Source organism: Hyperoodon ampullatus (assembly GCF_949752795.1).
Source record: "Hyperoodon ampullatus genome assembly, chromosome: 3".
NCBI lineage: Eukaryota > Metazoa > Chordata > Mammalia > Artiodactyla > Ziphiidae > Hyperoodon > Hyperoodon ampullatus.
The window spans coordinates 107,269,501-107,290,884 of record NC_136916.1 but is presented as its reverse complement, the minus strand read 5'-3'; positions in this window follow the sequence as shown (position 1 = coordinate 107,290,884).

Below are 21,384 nucleotides of genomic sequence, written 5' to 3'. Positions count from 1 at the left end.
CGCGCAGGCTCAGAGGCCATGGCTCACAGGCCCAGCCACTCCGCGGCATGTGGGATCTTCCCGGACCGGGGCACGAACCCGTGTCCCCTGCATCGGCAGGCGGACTCTCAACCACTGCGCCACCAGGGAAGCCCTTGTTCATTTTTTAAAAGTGATCTTAAAGGTTTATTCAAAAAGTTACTCAGAAGTATAGGGCTAGGTGAGAATAGTTAAATGCCACACCCATCCAAAGCAAAACCACATAAATCACGTATACCTTACATTCTATGTATCTTTATTCTCTTCAAGGTGCTTTCGTATAACAAATCTAGTAAAATTTCTATCCCCACTCGTTGATCCAGAGTATATCCACAATTTGATCTTGAGAAAAATAGTATGGACTAGGACACTTCCTGACATATCCCATCCCATAGAGCTAAGCCCTGTAAGGATGTTTTCTCCTCCGGGTTTGCTGCCTCACAAGCAGTGCAGGTGATCACAAGCTATTTATCTTTATTTCCAAAGCACTCTGGGAGATCAGAAGAGATGAGAATTGATTAATGCTCTCTATGAAAAGTTCAATAACTGTTTAATCACAGCTTGGAAATAAAGCAATGCTTCTGATATTTTACAAATTAATTTAACGTTGCATTAAAAATAAAATAGGCCGTAAATTGTGCTGTGCAGGGATAATCAATGGCTCATTATCTTTGCTTCTAGCAAAACTCACTGATTCTTTTAAAGCCATTAATGAGCAGTATTGGGCACTACACAGCTGCAAATGTGTTCAAGTATTATTGATCCTACATTTATAAAACTAATCTCATCTGGGCAGAATTTATGAGCAATAATAATGCAAACTCTTCTCAGTTTATACCAAAGAAATAAAGAAAATTTATGTGCATAAGGCAAGATTCTAAGATCACTGGGGGGAAACAATTTCTGAGCGCTTATTCTATTCTGCTGCCACCACATCACAGCACTTAATCACTGTTAAACATAAATCTAATAAGACATCATCAGTGGTGACCAATGAAATGTTAACAGAGTCTTTCCATATAACCAAACCATTATGGCTATTCCATAATTTGGATTGATGTTACCACTTTCTTTAGACGTTACTAGGACGTTATGCACAGATTATCAATAAGGTTACTTTTATATTCTTTCATATTTTATGACATAATGCTTACAAATATTTTGCTACTAAAACAGAAACTGTGAGTTAGGTTGCTTTCATTGTCCAACTTTGTCAAGTATGTGTTGCCCATGTGTCCAACTGCTTGTTAGATATCTCCCCCTTGGAGGTCCTTTAAGCTCCTCAAATCTATTATGTCCAAACATCGTGGGCCAGCTCCTAGGGAGGGAGGGTAGCCATGGAGTCTTGGGACCTAGCTTATCCAGGATGCCAGGGTGTGGGAAGAAGGCAGAACTGACCATTACAGCCTCTTTAGAGGGAGAATGGTGGGAGAATGGAGAATTCCCCGCAAATAGAACGGAGGATGGAAAATGGCAATCTAACCACTCCACCATGTATCAGATTTCTACGTTCTATTTTATTTTCATTGCTGCAAAACAGAAGTAAAACTCAACTATTCTCAGGCGATACCAAGGACTGCTTTACAGTGAAACTGTAAGTAATCACCAAGATGTATCATAAAAGGGGGACACATTTCGCTGAAAGCTGCCAGACTGGCTCCCTCCCATGCTTTTGTGGAGCTTCACCAGTTTTGTTAAGCCAGTTCTGAAATGCAAAGATTTAACATCCTCCTTTTACTAACTACCCTCATCTCAAATAGCAGGAACGAGAAATAACAACAATGCAGATAACAAAAGTGTGTAGAAATTGCCAACATTTGTTAACTCTCTTTAAAACCATATCTTGACGTTTCAAACAACTAATCATGTTGCACCTTTCAGGGGGTTTCAGATTGCTGCCACTAACACTGGCAGCCTCCTGGCCAGAAAGCTCAGGGAGAGAAAGCAGAATGTGATCTCTCATCTCAGCATTTCAAGGCCCCAACAGGCAGATTAATGCCATCCCCATCTAGCAATGGTATGAAGCAATGTGACAGATTTCAACCCCTTTCCTTACATGGTGTTTAAAGGAACGTTCTTGCCTACTTCTAATTATAGAACCACAAATAAAAACTCACTCCCAACATGTCCTCAAAAAGATTGCCAAACTTTCCATCAGCTGTCCAACAGATTCAGAGCCAGATGAGGTCAACACTCAGTCACACTTGGCAAGTGTGAATCTGAAAACACCCACGTTTCTCAGGAATGGATCAAAAGGGAGGCAAATTCAGAGGGTGAATGAGGCCAAAACAGGACCTGAGCTGAGGTAAGACAGTAGGTGCAAACCAGAGGGAGCTCAACATCTCCGAGCTGTCCCCCAGCTAATCCAGGAGGGGGCAGCAGAGTGATAGCCCGGGTCTCTAGCTGTTCCAAGGGGCACACCCAGGATATCAAACAAAGAATTTTTCTCTTTTTCACCTAGTAGCTCCGAAGACAAGGCTATCTTTGCCACTTAACTGCTTTCAGCCTTTGAACATGTCAGACTCACAGGCAAGGAAACAAGCTAGTGGGAGTTTCTGAGATCATATATACTTGTAAACACTGTTGGCCTAATCATAAGTTATTATATTTTGGCACAAGTGAGTTTAAAGTAGATAACTAAGGTCCCAAACCAAGGGTTTAAGCTGAGTAAGAACTTTGAATTATAATACATCTACAACCCTTCTCAAACTTTAGTATGAATGAAAATTACTTACGAATCTTGTTTTTTTGTTTGTTTGTTTTGGTTTGGGTTTTTTTGTGGCACGCAGGCCTCTCACTGTTGTGGCCTCTCCCATTGCGGAGCACAGGCTCCGGACACGCAGGCCCAGTAGCCATGGCTCACAGGCCCAGCCGCTCCGCGGCATGTGGGATCTTCCCAGACCGGGGCACGAACCCGTGTCCCCTGCATCAGCAGGTGGACTCTCAACCACTGCGCCACCAGGGAAGCCCACGAATCTTGTTTTTAAAGCACAAGTGTACAAGAAAAAATGCTCATCATGCAGATTAGGAAAATGCAAATCAAAACCTCAGTGAGAGGTTTACCACTTCATACTCACTAGGATGGCTAAAATCAAAACAACAGACAATAACAAGTGTTGACAAGTATGTGGAGAAATTGGATTGTGAAATGGTGTAGCCACACTGGAAAACAGTGTGGCAGCTCCTCAAAATGTTAAATACAGAGTTACCATATGACCAAACAATTCCATTCTTAGCTATATACCTGTGTTTGTCTGCTAGGGCTGCCATAACAAAATACTTCAGACTGGGTGGCATAAAGAAAAGAAATTTGTTTTCTCACTGTTCTGGAAGTTCAAGACTCCTGCAGGGCAGGAGTCTCCTGAGACCTCTGTCACTAGCTTGCAGATGGCTGCCCTCTTACTGCCTCTTCACATGGTTGTCCCTCTGTGCACACACACCCCTCTAATCTCCTTTTCTTATAAGGACACTGGTCAGATTGGATTAGGGCCCACCCTAAAGGCCTATTTTAACTTACTCATCTCTTTAAAGGCCTGATCTACAAGCACAGTCACATTATGAAATACTGGAGGTTAGAGCTTCAACATATGAATTTGGTGGAGACACAAATAAGAATAGAACATATGTCTACACAAAACCTGTATTTGAATGTTCACAGCAGCAATATTCACAGTAGCCAAAAGTGGAAGCAAACCAAATGTCCCTCAGCTGACAAATGGATAGAGTATATCCATACAGTGGATTATTATTGGGCAATAAAAAGAAATAAAATACTGATTTATGCTACAACATGGATAAACCTTGAAAGCGTTCTGCTAAGTGAAAGAAGCCAGTCACAAAAGGTCATATATTATTCCATTTATATGAAATTCCATTTATATGAAATATTCCATTTATATGAATTATTCCATTTATATGAAATATTCAGAATAGGCAAATCCATAGAAAGTCAGTTAGCGGTTTCCAGAATCTGGAGGGAGGTGGGTATGGGGGTGACTGTTAATGGGTTGAGTTTCTTTTGGGGGTGATAAAATGTTCTGAAATTACTTACTGGTGGTGGTTGCCCAACTTTGTGAATATACTGAAAACCATCGAATTGTATACTTTAAAAGGGTGAATTTTATGGTCTGAGAATTATTTTTTAATAAATATATCACTTAAATCGAAAACAATGGGTACATTCTAGGCCCCAGTTACAGAGTTTCTGATTCATATCTGCAGAGGGTCCAGAAATCTGCATTTTAAACAAGCGTTTCCACCCCAAAGATTATGCTGAATTATGTTGGAGATATAATAGGCTAAAAAGTTGGTCATGTGGGGCTTCCCTGGTGGCGCAGTGGTTGAGAGTCCGCCTGCCGATCCAGGGGACACGGGTTCGTGCCCCGGTCCGGGAAGATCCCACATGCCGCGGAGCGGCTAGGCCCGTGAGCCATGGCCGATGAGCCTGCACGTCCAGAGCCTGTGCTCTGCAACGGGAGAGGCCACAATAGTGAGAGGCCCGCGTACCACAAAAATAGAGGCTACTTTGAATGAATAGTCACCTTCAGGGTCACCCTGAGTGGGAAAGAACTAAAATATACAAGTCTGCACTTGAACAGGTGGTAAGGGAGAAGCTACAGCTTTGAGCCCTGGATGTCCTGGGAAAATAGAGCTCAAATTCAGAGACAGTCAACTCAAGTGCTCGTTCGCTGAGAATTTACATAAAACCAAATGTGTACAGTTTAAACAGTAGAAAATTTTGCACTGGAGAAGAATACAGACTCTGCCCTTCCCAGCTTCATCTCTGAGGCAGATAAAAAAAAATTACCACTGTCAAAGAATAATAGAAAAGTTACTTTAGAAGAGCAAGGTGGCCCTGGATTTTATTAGCTATTATTGGATTCTTTTAACTATTACTGAGACCGTTTGCAGGCACACAATGCCAAGGTGTGGAGTTAAGGTTCAGGTTAAAAATAAGATACAGGATTCAGAATTCTGTCCCTCTTTCTATAAAGAGTATAAGTGTATAAGGCCTGAGTAGCCCTACAAAATAATCATGTTTCTTTCCAGCACATGTGTTTGATAGAAAGCTAATGAGAGAATGGTCAAATTATATAACCTTTAAATATTATCATAAAAAAGCAGGCAAACATCACAAACAAATCAATTCATGGAAGACTTTTCCCAGTTGTCAGCAAAAAAAAATTAAGTTGTGGAAAGTGTGATAGCCAGCCTCCCAGATAGCCTCCTGGTATCCCCACTGCTGTATAGCCCCTTCCCACATTGACCAACAGAACACAGCAGAAGTGACGGTATATCACCTCCACCATTAGATTGTAAAAGACATCATGGCTTCCACCTTGGTCACTCTCTTCCTTGTATCACACAGTCTGGGGGAAACCAGCTCCCCTCTCATGAGAAACCCTAGGGACAGGCTCTTAAGGAACTGGGACTCTTTTTTTTTTTAGGAACTGGGACTCTTGCTAGCAGCCATCTTGTTAGCAGATCATCCCGCCCCAGACAAGCCCTCAGATGCCTGCAGTCCCAGTCAACAGCTTGACTGTAACCTCGTGAAAGATCCTGAGCCAGAATCACCCAGCTAAGTCACTCTCAGAAACTGTGTGAGATAAATGTTTATTGTCTTCGTCTTCTACATTTGGGGGTAATTAAGTTTGGGGATCATTTTTACAAATCAATAGATAACTAATACAGCAAGTTAATATTGTTGTTTATGCTATACTGTTTTAATCAATTGCACCTAATATTTCTTGTCTGCTAGAGAGACAACAACATATATAAAACAAGTAACTAATGGTATGAATGCAAAAGTCAGGAACCACCACCCATGAGGAGGGGGAGTCATGTGATGGGAGAAGGTTTTGAGTCAAGGCAGACCTGGATTCAATTCAGGCTCCACTACTTTCCTGGTGAGCGACCTTGGGCAAGTTTCTTAAACTCTCCTAACATTCAACTGGGGATAATGCCTCCCTCGTGGGACTTTTAGAAAGTTTAAATAAATGATCACATGTGTGAAACACTCAATGCAAAAAAGTGTTCAACAAATGTTGATTTCTCCTCCATCCTTGTTGATAGTTTACTGCAATTTCAGTCACCAATAGTGACATAATCATCATGTTTTCTTCTAGCCAAAGTGTTTCTAATTAGATATCACAAAATAAAATATAACACTGTTTCCTAACATTTTATAGAAAAGAAACTTGACTTCTAGTTACATCAGTTGAATTTGTTGAGAATAATTGGATCCTATGACTAACGTGGGACATATTCTCATTCGTTAATCACATACATGTAGCAAGAATAAATAACATATTAAAGTTAACTCCTTAGAACACCAACTTCCTTCCTTAGTCTCATCTTCAGATATGGCCAAATTAATTAATTAATTTATTGAAAAAGTAGAATATATATCTTCTTTTTTTATTCATCTATTTTCAGTAGGGGCAGAAACTATTTTTATATTAGCCATTTTGAGCAAGTATATTAAAAAATTTTGACCTGACACGTAAACATTTTATAAACATTCAGTTTTCACTTCCTCGGCAGGAGTTTTTAGAAGCGCAGGTGGAACTCTCTCTGTCTAGCCCGCCTTGTGGCCTGGGTCCCTGATTCCCACCTGTAGCTGATGGTCACTAGTGGACATGGCTGCCTGGGACCTGCCCTCCCTCTGGGTGGCTCAGCTCACCCCAGAATCTCACACTCGCTTTATTCATGAGGATATAAATCACCGCAGGTCTATACAGTTAGAAATTTTTTTCACTTGCAGACTTACAATTTCCAGAAATCAGGAGTGGAGGCCTCTTCTATAACTGCAATGGAAGCTAAACCCTTACTCTTTTCTTTAGGCTTAAGGCTGTCCCTGAACACAATTATTTGCAAAAGTAAGAAGTTCTTAACTCACTTTAAAATCCTTTCTCTGAATGGAAACTTCATCCATTTAACAAATATTTATTGAGCATGTGCCCTCTTCTGGGCACTGAGCTCCTGGGAGACAATTGTGAACTAGACACAATCCTCATCCTCAGCTACAGCTCCAAACCACATGGCTGTCAAAGTACACTCGGGTGTCTGCAGCCACCTGCACATGGGACATGTGAGATGGCCAGATTTAAATTGACAATATAGTCCATATGCTGAAGGACAGAGAGCACCTTTGGGTAGCATTCAGTGAAATTGTACCCCAATCTCATAATCAGGAAGGCCTGCTCTTTTCTGTACAGTGGAGAAAAGAGCAGAATTCAGTAGAAATTTCAAAAGTCATAGTAAAGTTACACCCGAACAAAAGAGCACAAAAAAATTCTTTTTTAGGGAAATGTTCTTTGAAGCGGTTACTTCTCAAAGCACGTTTCTTAGGTTGTAGAACTCTGGGGATTCTTTTTAGAAAGAGGTAAGAGATATAGATGTTCAGTCTTCAGTTTTCTGCCATGAGAGAAGATTCCCAGTGGAAATTCTTCAGATAGTTGGTTTCCTCTCACCCACCTGCACTGACTGTCTGCTCTTCTATATGTATGCATAAGATGCTGTCTAATCCAAGTGTCATGAGAGACAGGTGCCATCTGCCTCATCCAGTCCATGACTCACCTGTGACACATCTAATACTGCCTAGATAATGAGCATTCCAATGGCACAATAGGACTTAAGCTTCTTAACAGCCCATCTGTTCAGCCAGAAATTCATCTTAACTGGATGTGAGAATAGGATGGGAAAGGCTTAGCAGAGCAGACCCATGTGCTGTTAAGCAGGCTGATTTTAGAGTACTGATGGTGGTTTTAAGACTGGTTATTTATTAAAATGATATGTGCTCATCTTGAAATGAATTTAGAGTTTAGAAACTAATAAAAATCATACACTTAATCTTATATTTTTCTTTAAACCATAAACTCTTGTGATATCCACATCACTTGCATCCTCACTCAAGTCTTTGCTCAAATATGATATTCTCTGGATAAAGAAGATGTGGTACATATACACAATGGACTATTACGCAGCCATAAAAAAAGAATGAAATAATGCCATTTGCAGCAACATGGATAGATCTAGAGATTATCAGACTAAGTGAAGTCAGACAGAAAGACAAATATAATGTGATATTACTTATACGTGGAATCTAAAATGTGATACAAATGAACTTATTTACAAAACAGAAACAGACTCACAGACATAGAAAACTTATGGTTGCCAAAGTGGGGCAGGGGAGGGATAAATTAGGAGTTTGGTATTAACATATACACACTACTATATATAAAATAGATAAACAAGGTCCTACTATATAGCACAGGGAACTATATTTAACATCTTTTTTTTTTTTTTTGGCCATGCCTTGCAGCATGCAGGATCTCAGTTTTCTGACTAGGGATGAAACCCATGCCCCCTGCATTGGGAGCATGCAGTCTTAACCACTGGACCACCAGGGAAGCCCCTATATTTAATATCTTGTAATAAACTATAATAAAAAAGAATCTAAAATACATATATATGTAGGTATAACTGAATCACTGTGCTGTACACCTAAAATTAATACATTGTAAATCAACTATATTTCAATAAAAAATTTTTTTTAAATATGATCTTCTCACTGTAGCTTTCCCAAACCACCCCATTTTAAATTGTAGGCCTCTACCCTTGAACATCCTCTACTTCTTCCTTCCTTTAATTTACTTGATAATACTTATCATAATATGCCATCTAATTTATTGATGTGTTTTGTTTAATTTTTAGTTCCAGTAGAATGTAAAATTCTACTGGAAATGAAAAATGAGGATTTATCGCCAATATCTAAAATAGCAACTAAGGCATAATAGTGCTTACTAAATATTTGTTAAATGGCCACTATTTTTCCGCTAATCTTTTTTATTTATTTATTTATTTTTGCAGTATGCGGGCCTCTCACTGCTGTGGCCTCTCCCGTTGTGGAGCACAGGCTCCGAACACGCAGGCTCAGCGGCCATGGCTCACGGGCCCAGCCGCTCTACGGCATGTGGGATCTTGCCGGACTGGGGCATGAACCCGTTTCCCCTGCATCGGCAGGCGGACTCTCAACCACTACGCCACCAGGGAAGTCCTCCGTTAATCTTTATGTGCCAATACAGTGTCTTAAAGTTTTGTCTCCACCTCGTAACTCCGCTGCCCTCTTCCTACTCATAATAGACCTATGCCAGTGCTTAACACAGGGTAAAGTGCAATAAATATTAAGAATATTGATCAATTAGTCACTGATTTCACTAGAGAGACACAAGAACAGGAAGAAAAAAGAAATAAAATTACCTAGATTAAAATATAGTATTTGTTATTCATCTGTTCACTGGCTGAACATTTATTAAGAGCCTTCCATGCTATCTTCACTTTCACAAATGGCTTTGCCACTTGTGAGAGACTGAACAGTGAAAATACCTACACTCAATGTAGTCACTTCAGTGTGCTGTCAGAATTTGTGATTTTGCTTTTAAATAATTTTCCTGAAACAAAATATAAGCTTTAACATATAATGAGCCGTCTAAGGGTCTGGCACAATTACATATCCTATTCTCATAAATCAGTTGCTTAGCAAATGGCCAATAAACCCTCTGATTTATAGAAGGAATTTTGAGGACTCTATTTGAAATGTAGAAATAGTTTAAAACCTTGATAACATGGAATGGGCTGGTTGCTTATATGAGGGAAAGAGCGATTGGGGTAAATGGAGCTTAATTTTAGAACAAGACAGTTTGGGGATGAGATAACAAGGAGAGAAGGGTCTTTGGGACCCAACATCAATGGGGCTTAGACTCTATGAAGCACCACAGAAGTATTGCCATTCTGAGGTCTCTTGAGATGCCATTAAGTAAATTTCTTTGTTAGTGTATAAATGATGTTATTAACTTGCAAGAACTAGCCCAGATCCCAGGGAACGTCTAACTCACCCAGTGAGCAGTGCATTAAGCACCAGAGGAGTCTGGCTCACGGCGTGGATGGAGGACTTTTAAAGTGTTCTCCTGATCAAGCGTATGTAACATGTATGCTCTTTAGAGTTAAAAGATTCCCACAGCTACAAAAGTTATTTCATTCATTTATTTAACAAACATTAGTTGAGCACCCACCCCACTAATCCTCAAGCATACAATGGTGATAAGTTAGACAATGAAGCTTCCTGACTTCAGAGGGCTGACATTTCAGATGGAGAGGCTAGTCAGGAACAACAACAGTAACAAAAAGAAGCAAAACAAAACAAATTTAAAATGAAGATCATCTATGGACTGTGATAAGTGTTATGAAAGAAATATACAGAGTGATGACAAAGAATAACAGAGAGCCAGCTTGAAGAAGGGTCTGAGAAGCTGACATTGAAGCCGTGACCTGAAGGATAAACCAGCAATACAAAGAACAGAAAAAAATTCCAAGCCGAGGAACAGCCTGGAGTCCGGAGAGGGCCTGCCTTGCTCTCTGCAACAAAAGGAGGCCAGAGAGGCTTGAGGAAGGGAGGTAAGGTTCAAAGGTGCACCAGAGCCAGTGTGTACAGAGCAATGTGGGCCAGGTCTAGGGACTCAGAATTTTATTTTAGGTGTAATTGGGGAATACCCTTTTCCTATGACTCCCAATTAAGGCCTCGTGTAAAGTAGGATAAATGAAAAACTTCCAGCTACAAACACCTAGAAACGCTGGATAAAATGGCAAATGTTTTTTTTCAAAAACTAAGTGCAGCTCCGAACTTAGGATAAATAAAGGGAAAGTCCCAGGTGCTAGGGGGTAAAAGGGTGAATATAGACTTAGAAGTGGCATATAAGAACATTCTGGATGCTGGAAAGGTTTTAAATTTTGATCTGGGTGATAGTTAAATGAGTGTAGATTTATATAAAAAGCAACAAAGTTGTGCACTTATGATTTGTGCACTGCCTATGTGTATTTTATACATTGATAAAATTTTTTTAGATAAATAAAAGCAAACAGAGAGGAAAAACAGGGAGGGCAGTTAGAATGCCAACCAATTTTTTAACTGCAACAATAGAGGCTAGCATCCAAAGGAATAATATTTCAATGTGCTAAGAGAAAATTTCAGTCTAGAACTCCATATTCTATTAAATCATCACTCAAAAATGTAAACAAAGACATTTTTAGACAAAGATTAAGTTACCAACCACTGATCCTTGCTATGGATAGAATTAAATAAAAAGAAAATTGCATCTAGTAGAAAAGAATAAGAAGAAACAATGACAAGTGGAAAATGTGTTACAGACACCACTGATTTGCAGTCCAGTATCTGGGGTACCATCAAATTAGACAATGATTGAGGTTTGTTGGGCTGAGTTTTTAAATACAAATTCTCTGTGCCTTTGATTTCTCATCTATAATATAGAGATGATAATTTTACCTTCTGCACACAATAGTTGTAAAGATTAAGTGTGTGTATGTGCATCCTTGGAACAGTGCCTGGCAACAGTGAGCTATTATTACATATTATACATCTGAACACTTGGTAGAAAGCCTTGCTTTGCTGTACTCTGTCCAACGAAAGGTTTTTTCAGAAGTGTCATGATTCTTTTTCCTTATATATCACAAATAGCTTATTTTCTACTTAAAGTCTTCAAGATGTTCATTAAACTATTTTTTAAAAGAGTATTGGGAATCCATTGAAGGCTTTCAAGCTGAAGATTAGAAGACTGTGGTTTACATTTTTAAGTGATCTCTGAAACTGCTGTATGGAAAGTAGGCAAGAGGGCAAAAATGCAATCAAGGAAGCCAATTACAGTGTATTTCAAAAGGAAAAGTGGGAACTGATAGCGCCCTATCTGGGCATAAATTAGGGGGAAATGTAGAAAAAAATAATAAAAACAAAATATATTAGGATGTAAAATTTGTTACTAAAGAACTATTTTGAAAACACTGGAGTAAAAAGTTAATAACCAGATTCTCAAAAATCAGAAAATGCAACTCTGAAAAGTCTCTTATTGTAGTCTAGTATTATTTTTGTTTATGTAATACTTTTAACAATCCTAGATTTCTATCCAAACTTATCTCCAACTATACAATTGCAGACTGTACAATTCTCACTCCCTTGCCTTTGATCATCCGATTGCATCTCTGCCCTAAATGTTCCCATCTCCCTCCTCTGTACCCCAAGATGCTTTACGCATACTACGAAGACTGACACAGATTTCATCTTCTCTGCCCCAGAGTTTCTGCAGGGGGCATCAATATTTCTTTCCCTTGTTTTCCAAAGGGGCTATGTCTACAATATTAATGGACCTGTCCTTATTGTAGTCTACCTTGCCTTATAGTTACTTGCATTATCACTCTCCCTGGATTACAAAACTCTAAAACTTAAGGAAAATGTCATATTTGGTCTGCATCCTTTACATCTCCAGCAGAGTAGCTTTACAAATATTAAAGGAGTTGAAGTGAAAAGGGAGTCATCATAATTGAATGATCTAAACGATGAGACCTCTGAAAAAAAGAACAGAACAATTGTGACTGAGGAGACCTCAGGGCCCAGGAGTTGCAAAAGTTGCCTCTGGTTGCATCACCCCAAGAAGTTTGCCTCTTTGAGTGTCAGTCCTGATTTGTGAAATACTATTTAACCACCAGAAACACATTCCTACTTCTAAGTACCAGAGAGGAGGGAAAAGAAAAGCAGAAAGCAATAAATATTTATTTGCCATCACTGCCTCAGGCACCTTAATTTGGAGATGTTATTCTTATTTAACAGGAAAATGAATGACTGAATGAATCCTTAGTCATTAGTATCTTGCTATTTTATATTCTATTCCTACATTTTTGTGATTGACAGATTTTGCCCCATGAGGTGCTTCATGGATACTAACATTAGGAATCAGAAAGCGTCCATGGAGTAGTGAAGAGGGTCCAGCTCAGAGACAAAGTAATATAGAATGGAAATAGAAATTGACCTCCTTACATAGAGAGCTTGATGTGCTCTCAGAATCACTGGGATAATGTAGTAGTTTTCAAAGTTCACTTGAGGACAAATGTTGTAGCCTCTTGGACAGAATGCAGTAAACGCGTCTGCCAGTGTTCATGTCCTCGCAGGGTGGCTGTTTGAGACTTATCTACAGAACTGTATATGTGCCTTCTCCCAAATAGCCTGAGGCCTAATTAAAAACATGTCAGCTGCTAAATCATGAGGTTAGGGGTAAGATAGGTTTGTCCCAAATGGCACAAGCACAATTTTGCAAATTCCCAAAATGGCAGGTTTGGGAAGCCACTCTACTCAACTAAGGCAGACTCCCAATCTGTAAAAACACATTTAGAACCCTCTCCCCTATTCAGCTGCCCATACTTCAGGCAGATCTTTAGTCTCTAGACATGGAAAGTTTAGCTCTCCTACCCAGTGAAGGGAGTCTAAAATAAGCAACTCAAAAAAGACAGAACAAAAGCAATTTTCTTTTCAAGGCTGAAAAATAGCAAATGGCCCTGTGCTGGCCGGTGTCCAGCGGTATTCTGTGGTGTTCCGTGGACATTGTGTGGCACACTGGCAGGAACATGCCCTGTCAAGCCATGGTCACCTTTGCTCAGAACATAGTTAACCATTTTGGTCCTCACTTTCCTCATCTATAAAATGGGAAAAATAATACTTAACTCACAGTGTGGTTGTTAATGGAAGCGTGTTCAATGAAGCGATCATATTATCAGCATGTGGAGGTGAATGTGTACAAAGTATGTTCACCCCTTTTAATGCCTCTCAGTCCCATGCTCTCCCCCCGCTGCAGCAGCTACACTTTCTCTCTCCATTAGAAGAAGGGAAGGTGTAGTAGAACCAGATTACACAGCAGACCATCTGCTCAGCTGCGCCAGGCAATGAACTCTAAAGGCTAAAACATGTCTATGAAAACATGGGACATAATTCCATACTCGGTTGGCAAAATTTAAATGGCTCTAACTCACATATGCATTAAAACAAGCATGTATTCTGATTTTTAACAGTTCAATAGTATTTGTTATATGTAATTTTCCTGGAACCTTAACAGGGAGATGGAATTTGGTAGCAGGAGGACCCTTTTTATTTTTCCTGAGAACAATTAAAATCTTCATCCTTCTTTTAATGACTATCAAGGCATTAAACTTGAAGATAGCATTAAGTTGTGGATGGTGGCATAAAAGCTGGGAGATAGAAGCCAGCAAGAGAAAAAATGCTGTGAATAAAAAGAGTGACAGAGGGCTTCCCTGGTGGCGTAGTGGTTGAGAGTTCGCCTGCCGATGCAGGGGACATGGGTTTGTGCCCCGGTCCAGGAAGATCCCACATGCCATGGAGCGGCTGGGCCCGTGAGCCATGGCCACTGAGCCTGTGCGTCCAGAGCCTGTGCTCCGCAACGGGAGAGGCCACAACAGTGAGAGGCATGCGTACCTCAAAAAAAAAGAAAAAAAAAAGAGTGACAGAGAAGGGACAGGGGAGGATTTAGAAAAAGTAAATCAGAACTACTAATTGCCAGAGGTAGGGGAGAAAGAGAAAGAAGAATATATAAGGCTGTGGGGTAGAGAAGAGAATGAATCATAAGAAATGAGATACCCAGTGGGAATTTCTGGAAATGCTATGTACATCAAGATGTAAACATCCTCCCTGATCACTCTTACAGAATTTTTATTAAAATCTACATTGCTCATTGATGAATTTAGGCAAGTGCATTTTTATTTTAAGGGAATTTGAAAAGAAAAAAAGAAGGCCAAATAATAAATAAGTTATAACTATAGAGGCATACTACATTTGTATTAATAGAAAAGTGGTTTCACTCCACCCTCCATGAAATAGATGTTGAGTAAATACTTAAACATAAGTTTGAAAGGATACCACAGTCCCTGAGGTGCCAACTTGTTTCCTCAATTCAGCTGGTATTTGAGGAAGAGGAGAAACCAGATTAAGACGACACAGAGAGGTCAGACAAGTGTGGAGAAAGGAGAAAGCTGAGGAAGCTGAGAATCTGCTTATCTGCTGGGATTAGTATGAGGTTGCTAACCTACTTCTACAGGATGGGACAACAAAGGAACATTCACAAAAGCAGTGAGAGAGAGGGAGCTTCAGAAGGCAAAGAAAGTGACTATCAGTGTCAAATGCTGCAGCAAGGTCCATGAAATCAGAAGAAACAATTCTGCTTGGTGGCAAAAAGCCATCTCAGTAAAGAAATGATGCCTCAAATGATATCACAGACTAACCGAGAGACCAAAGAAGCTTATGAGAGTCAGAGAAGGGCTCCATCTAAGGCTCGCTTCTTCCATCCTGCATGCTCTCTGTAGGCAAGTCCATCCACTTCTGTGATATCAATGACTTCCTGAAAGATGATCTCCCCAAGTTTATCACCCATCCCCAGACTCTCCCTCCTCCACCTCCTCCATCCAGCATTCCAACAGCTTGTCAGGTATTTCCACCTGCTTGTCCTATGGGAATCTCCATTTCATTGCTTCCAAAATGGAACTGATCATCTTCCTTCCCAAGTGTTCCACCTTTTACTTTCTCTATGAATAGTGCCTACAGTAACACCTGAGAACAGCCTGGATTCCTCCCTTTTTCTCACTTTTCACATAAAACACTAACCAAATGCTAATGGTACTTGTAACCCCTGGATATCTCTTTATCCACCATCTCCCTTCCTTCCCCTATTCAATCAGTTCTTCAGGTCTTCAACCTTTCCCACCTGTGTTATTGTACCAATTTCCTAACTGGTCTCCCTGTCCGGCCTGGCATGGCTCTACATCACTGCCAGAGTGACCCTTCTGAAACACAAATCTAATCTTGTAAATATCTTAGATTCAAATTCCTTCCTTAGCATCAGTAATTAACATGGATTCAAGATAGGAGAAAACCACTTCAGTGCTTTAACTTTCCTTTTGTAAAATGGGAATCAGGCTGAATTTCTTAACCTACAGCCAAAGAACATCTGTGATGATTAATTCAATATTGCTTTCTAAAAACTACGTTTTTGGTTTTTGGTTTTTTTTTTTGCAGTATGCGGGCCCTCTCACTGTTGTGGCCTCTCCCATCGAGGAGCACAGGCTCTGGACGTGCAGGCTCAGCGGCCATGGCTCACGGGCCCAGACGCTCCGCAGCATGTAGGATCTTTTCAGACGGGGGCACGAACCTGTGTCCCCTGCATCTGCAGGCGGACTCTCAACCACTGCGCCACCAGGGAAGCCCTAAAAACTAAGTTTTAATGATTGTAAATGTCAAGGAAACAAGCCTATGATATAAAGCTAAGTTTTAAAGTTTTAACAAGAAGAATCCTAAATTACGTTTCATAGTGTGATACCACCAATGTAAAATGCATAGTAAAAATAATAGAAGAAAATTGTCTAAAATTTTAATTGCAAGTGCCTCTTAATGATGTGATTACAGACAACTATTATTTTTTTTTCATAACACAGTTTCTTCAATAATAGAGGCAAAAGAGTCAACTTTTCAAAATCTGAGCTGTCTGAAAGGGGCACTAGTACAAAAGAGAATTCCCAATATTTAAAGCTGCTGTCATAATTCTGAGGAAGGTTGCTGGACGTGATTACTTACTGAACTATTAAAAGGAATTGGTCCTCTCTTTGTACTTCTCCCAGGGTTTACATCTGGGAGACATGAACAAGGACAGTTCTGAACCATCCCAACACTACCCAGCTAAGGAGGGTGAAAGAATACAGAAGCTGACAGTTAATTAAAGGAGGCTACCATGTGGCAGGCAGGTCCCAACTGTGGTGGGTAACAATTGTAGCTCTTTTGGGGCCTTGGAATAAAATTCTGAGTACTAAAGCAGGCACTAAGTGCAATTTATGTTGGGACTTTAACAAAATTGCTAAGTGAAAATTCAGCCCATAATATTCTCTACCAGTTTCATGCATACCATCCAGGGAAATTGAAAAATAACCCCAAAAGGAATCACTTGTAGATTCTTTCCTAGAGTCTGGATTTTCATTAAAGGACTATTTTTCTACCTGTCTGTATTTTCAGCTTCTTGGCTTCTCTCTTTCAAAGAGAAGTTTCCTTTTAAATGTTTCTACCAAGCAAAAGGGTAGACCCATGCTAATTACATGGGCACAAGGAGGTTTCTCCAGCTTGGTTCCTCTCATTTCATACAGCACAATCTGTAGAACAATTGTATAAATAAAATAGACTTTGTATAAGTAGTCATTAGAAAAGCTCAGTTGCTTTAAATAAGTGGTTCTCAATCAGGGGCAACTTTGTCTCTGAGGAGATATTTTCATGATCATAACTGAGGAGGTCTTACTGGCATGTAGCGGATGGGAGCCAAGGATGCTGCCCAATGTCACACAATGCTCAGGAGAGCCTCCCACAGCAAAGAGCTATCCAGCTCCAATGTCAAAATGTTAAGATTGAGAAACCCTTAAACATCAAAAAGAGTAAAATTTTAGTTCATGGTAACCAGATTTCAAGAGTGAGAGACAAATTTATATCTTTCTTTGTTAGACTCAAAGTCATCCACTTTCCTCCTAAGGGCCTATGCAGTAGAACTCAGGACTCTTGCTAGAAACTTGAATAATCCACTGTCTAGTCTTTTCCAACCTCTTTCTCTGATACCCAAGCAGCGAGCCTCTCCTTATCCAAATCAGAAAGTTCCTTCTAAATTTCATATGTACCCGTCATCACATTAACTATTGTTTTTCATCATATGAATTATAATCTTATAATTGACAGAGACTATTTAACAACCTCAAACCAGAGAACAAGAATTAGGTTCATATACTACAAAGCTACAGTAATCAAGACAATATGGTACCGGCACAAAAACAGACATATAGATCAATGGAACAGGATAGAAAGCCCAGAGATAAACCCACGCACATATGGTCACCTTATCTTTGATAAAGGAGGCAAGAATATACAGTGGAGAAAAGACAGCCTCTTCAATAAGTGGTGATGGGAAAACTGGATAGCTACATGTAAAAGAATGAAATTAGAATACTTCCTAACACCATACACAAAAATAAACTCAAAATGGATTAAAGACCTAAATGTAAGGCCAGACACTATAAAACTCTTAGAGGAAAACATAAGCAGAACACTCTATGACATAAACCACAGCAAGATCCTTTTTGACACAGCTCCTAGAGAAATGGAAATAAAAACAAAGATAAACAAATGGGACCTAATGAAAGTTAAAAGGTTTTGCACAGCAAAGGAAACAATACACCAGACGAAAAGACAACCCTCAGAATCAGAGAAAATATTTGCAAATTAAGCAACTGAAAAAGGATTAATCTCCAAACTTTACAAGCAGCTCATGCAGCTCAATATCAAAAAAACAAACAACCCAATCCAAAAATGGGAAGAACTAAATAGACATTTCTCCAAAGAAGATAAACAGATTGCCAACAAACACATGAAAGGATGCTCAACATCACTAATCATTAGAGAAATGCGAATCAAAACTACAATGAGGTATCACCTCACACCAATCAGAATGGGCATCATCAAAAAATCTACGAAAAATAAATGCTGGAGAGGGTGTGGAGAAAAGGGAACTCTCTTGCACTGTTGGTGGGAATGTAAATTGATACAGCCACTATGGAGAACAGTATGGAGGTTTCTTAGGAAACTACAAATAGAACTACCATATGACCCAGCAATCCCACTACTGGGCATATACCCTGAGAAAACCATAATTCAAAAAGAGTCATGTACCACAATGTTCATTGCAACTCTATTTACAATATCCAGGACATGGAAGCAACCATCGACACATGAATGGATAAAGAAGATGTGGCACATATATATAATGAAATATTACTCAGCCATAAAAAGAAACGAAATTGAGTTATTTGTAGTGAGGTGGATGGACCTAGAGTCTGTCATACAGAGTGAAGTAAGTCAGAAAGAGAAAAACAAATACCGTATGCTAACACATGTATATGGAATCTTAAAAAAAAAAGTAGTTATGAAGAACCTAGGGGTAGGACAGGAATAAAGACAGACATAGAGAATGGACTTGAGGACACGGGGAGGGGGAAGTGTAAGCTGGGACGAAGTGAGAGAGTGGCATGGACATATATTTACCACCAAATGTAAAATAGATAGCTAGTGGGAAGCAGCTGCATAGCACAGGGAGATCAGCTCAGTGCTTTGTGACTACCTAGAGGGGTGGGATAGGGAGGGAGGGAGGGAGATGCAAGAGGGAGGAGATATGGGGATATATGTATATGTATAGCTGATTCACTGTTATAAAGCAGAAACTAACAATAAAAACAAAAAAGACATGTACATTTTCATCAAAAAAAAAAAAAGAATTAGGTTCAAATTAGGCTGTGGGTTTATACAGAGTCCCAGGGTGAAAGAAAAGGGATCAAGGAGAAGATGATCCAGACAAAATCCAATTGTCCTCAAATTCCACCTGAATTCATCATCACAAGCAAAGTACATGGACTTTGGAATAAGGAGACCTGGGTTTGAACTCCAACTCTACCATTTAATAATTGGCTGTGCAGCATACGGTAGGTCATTACTTTGAGTCTCATTTTCTTCCTCTCTTAAGTGGAAATAATTACATCTACCTCCTAGTAATCTTTTTCATCCCCAAAACAGTAAGTGATCAATCAACATTAGCTTCCTGCTCTCTTCTATATTCAACACTGTAATGGCGATTAGGTCACATACATTTCCTAAGACTCTTACTCTATGGAAAATTGATGAGTCTCAGATCCTTGATTTCCCCATCCTTAAGGATATACATAAAGCAAATATCAAATAATACATTAGCATCTACGTGCCTGGTACTCAGCAAGTGCTCTAAGATGGTAGCTATTGTTACTCTGCAGTAAAGTCTCACAAGTGTTCACCTTCCTGAAGACTCCTTGAGCCCCTGTATGCTCTGGTCAACATCTGTGTGCTCCTGCACCAAGTTCACTTCCCTGGATATCACTCCCTTAGAACATCTGAGCATCCCACTTATTCCCAGGGAGCCCCTTGGTTCCCGGTGAGAAGAAAGTCCAACCTCTCTCAAATTGATTCTGATTTTCCCCTATCCTGGGACTTGCCAGAATGAGAATTTTAAGTATTAAATATCAAGGTTTATATTCACTATGGTACCTAGGCCTTGGTGGACACCTAAATAAATCAATACCAACACAGGAACAGGAACCTGATATCTGGGGCTTTAGATGAGCAAACAGGGCTGTCCTTAGACCTTCTATATACTTGCTGACCTTGCATAAAATGATCTCTGAAATGTCGCCTACTTCATTACTTGGGAATTTACCCTTTTTTCTATTTTGACCTTTGTAACCTATTTGAGAGATGGTACAGAACCATACTTCATCTTTTTACAGCTTTTGACCCAGAGCAGTCAAAGTCAGCCTCTCAAAGCCGTTGTGTGCACTATGCCGTGTGGTCAGCTCTACAAAGAGCTTCATCCCTCCTCCAGGTTTGTCCTCTTTCCACCCTTCACTGAAGCACTGAGTTGATTTAGCAAACACTCACAAATCCAGGCAATATTTTGTCCCAGAAAAAATTTCTGTGATCTGTCACCTCTTTCTACTGCAGTGGTTTCTTGCTGCAATAGATAAGATGATAGAGTCTAAAAGGAACCCACAGTTAATTTCTTGTCTTCTTCCATGAACTAATTCCCAGATAATCCTTCCACACTCCTGCCCTATCCTCTGCTCCAAGACACGAATAACATCTCATCCCTCTTTACATACAGTTTGAGGAGCATTTTATCCTCCTGCATTGTACTGTTCACCTATCTTCCCACGTCGACACCAGTCATATGCTAAGCAGGGCTGGCTCATTTGTTTCCATAAACTGATAGAGCATAGGGCATGGCCCACTAAAGGTAAGCAATAAATGTTTGCTTTAAAAATGCACCTAAAACATATGTCTGTTTGCATGCACAATGTAATATAGGGAAGCCCTATAGAAAGAAAATATGAACAGAGATGGTTTATAAATTGATGTAATTATAACGCTCATGAATCAAATGGATTGCTACCCAAACTGACGACAGACCGAGAAAGGGCGTCTTGGCCTTTGAGTAATGGAAGGTGGTGATGCCAACCTAAAAACTCAGTCCACAATAAAGGATCCTAAGGCCTATGAGAACTGGCATTGGAGTACCTTGCTTTCTTTCAGGCAGGCCAATTCAAATTGAATGCAGCTCTTACCTGGGGGTGAGATCCTCTGGCTTCATTCCCATGGAACCATGAACCCTGGGTCATCCCTCAGAGGAATAGCTTCTTCTCTGAAGAGCTTGGGCAGTGACACAGTTGAGACTCACTTCTCAATGAGTAGCTCTTAGGACAGGTCCAGACCAGGAGATGCATGTGCAGCAACTAAGCAAAAAGGAAATCTCTTTTGAAGTTGCTGTAAATGAGCTGAACTTCAGTAAAAGCGAGAAAGGGGAGCAAGAGAAACACTTTCTGGCTTCATTATAATACAGTCCTGTATACAGTATT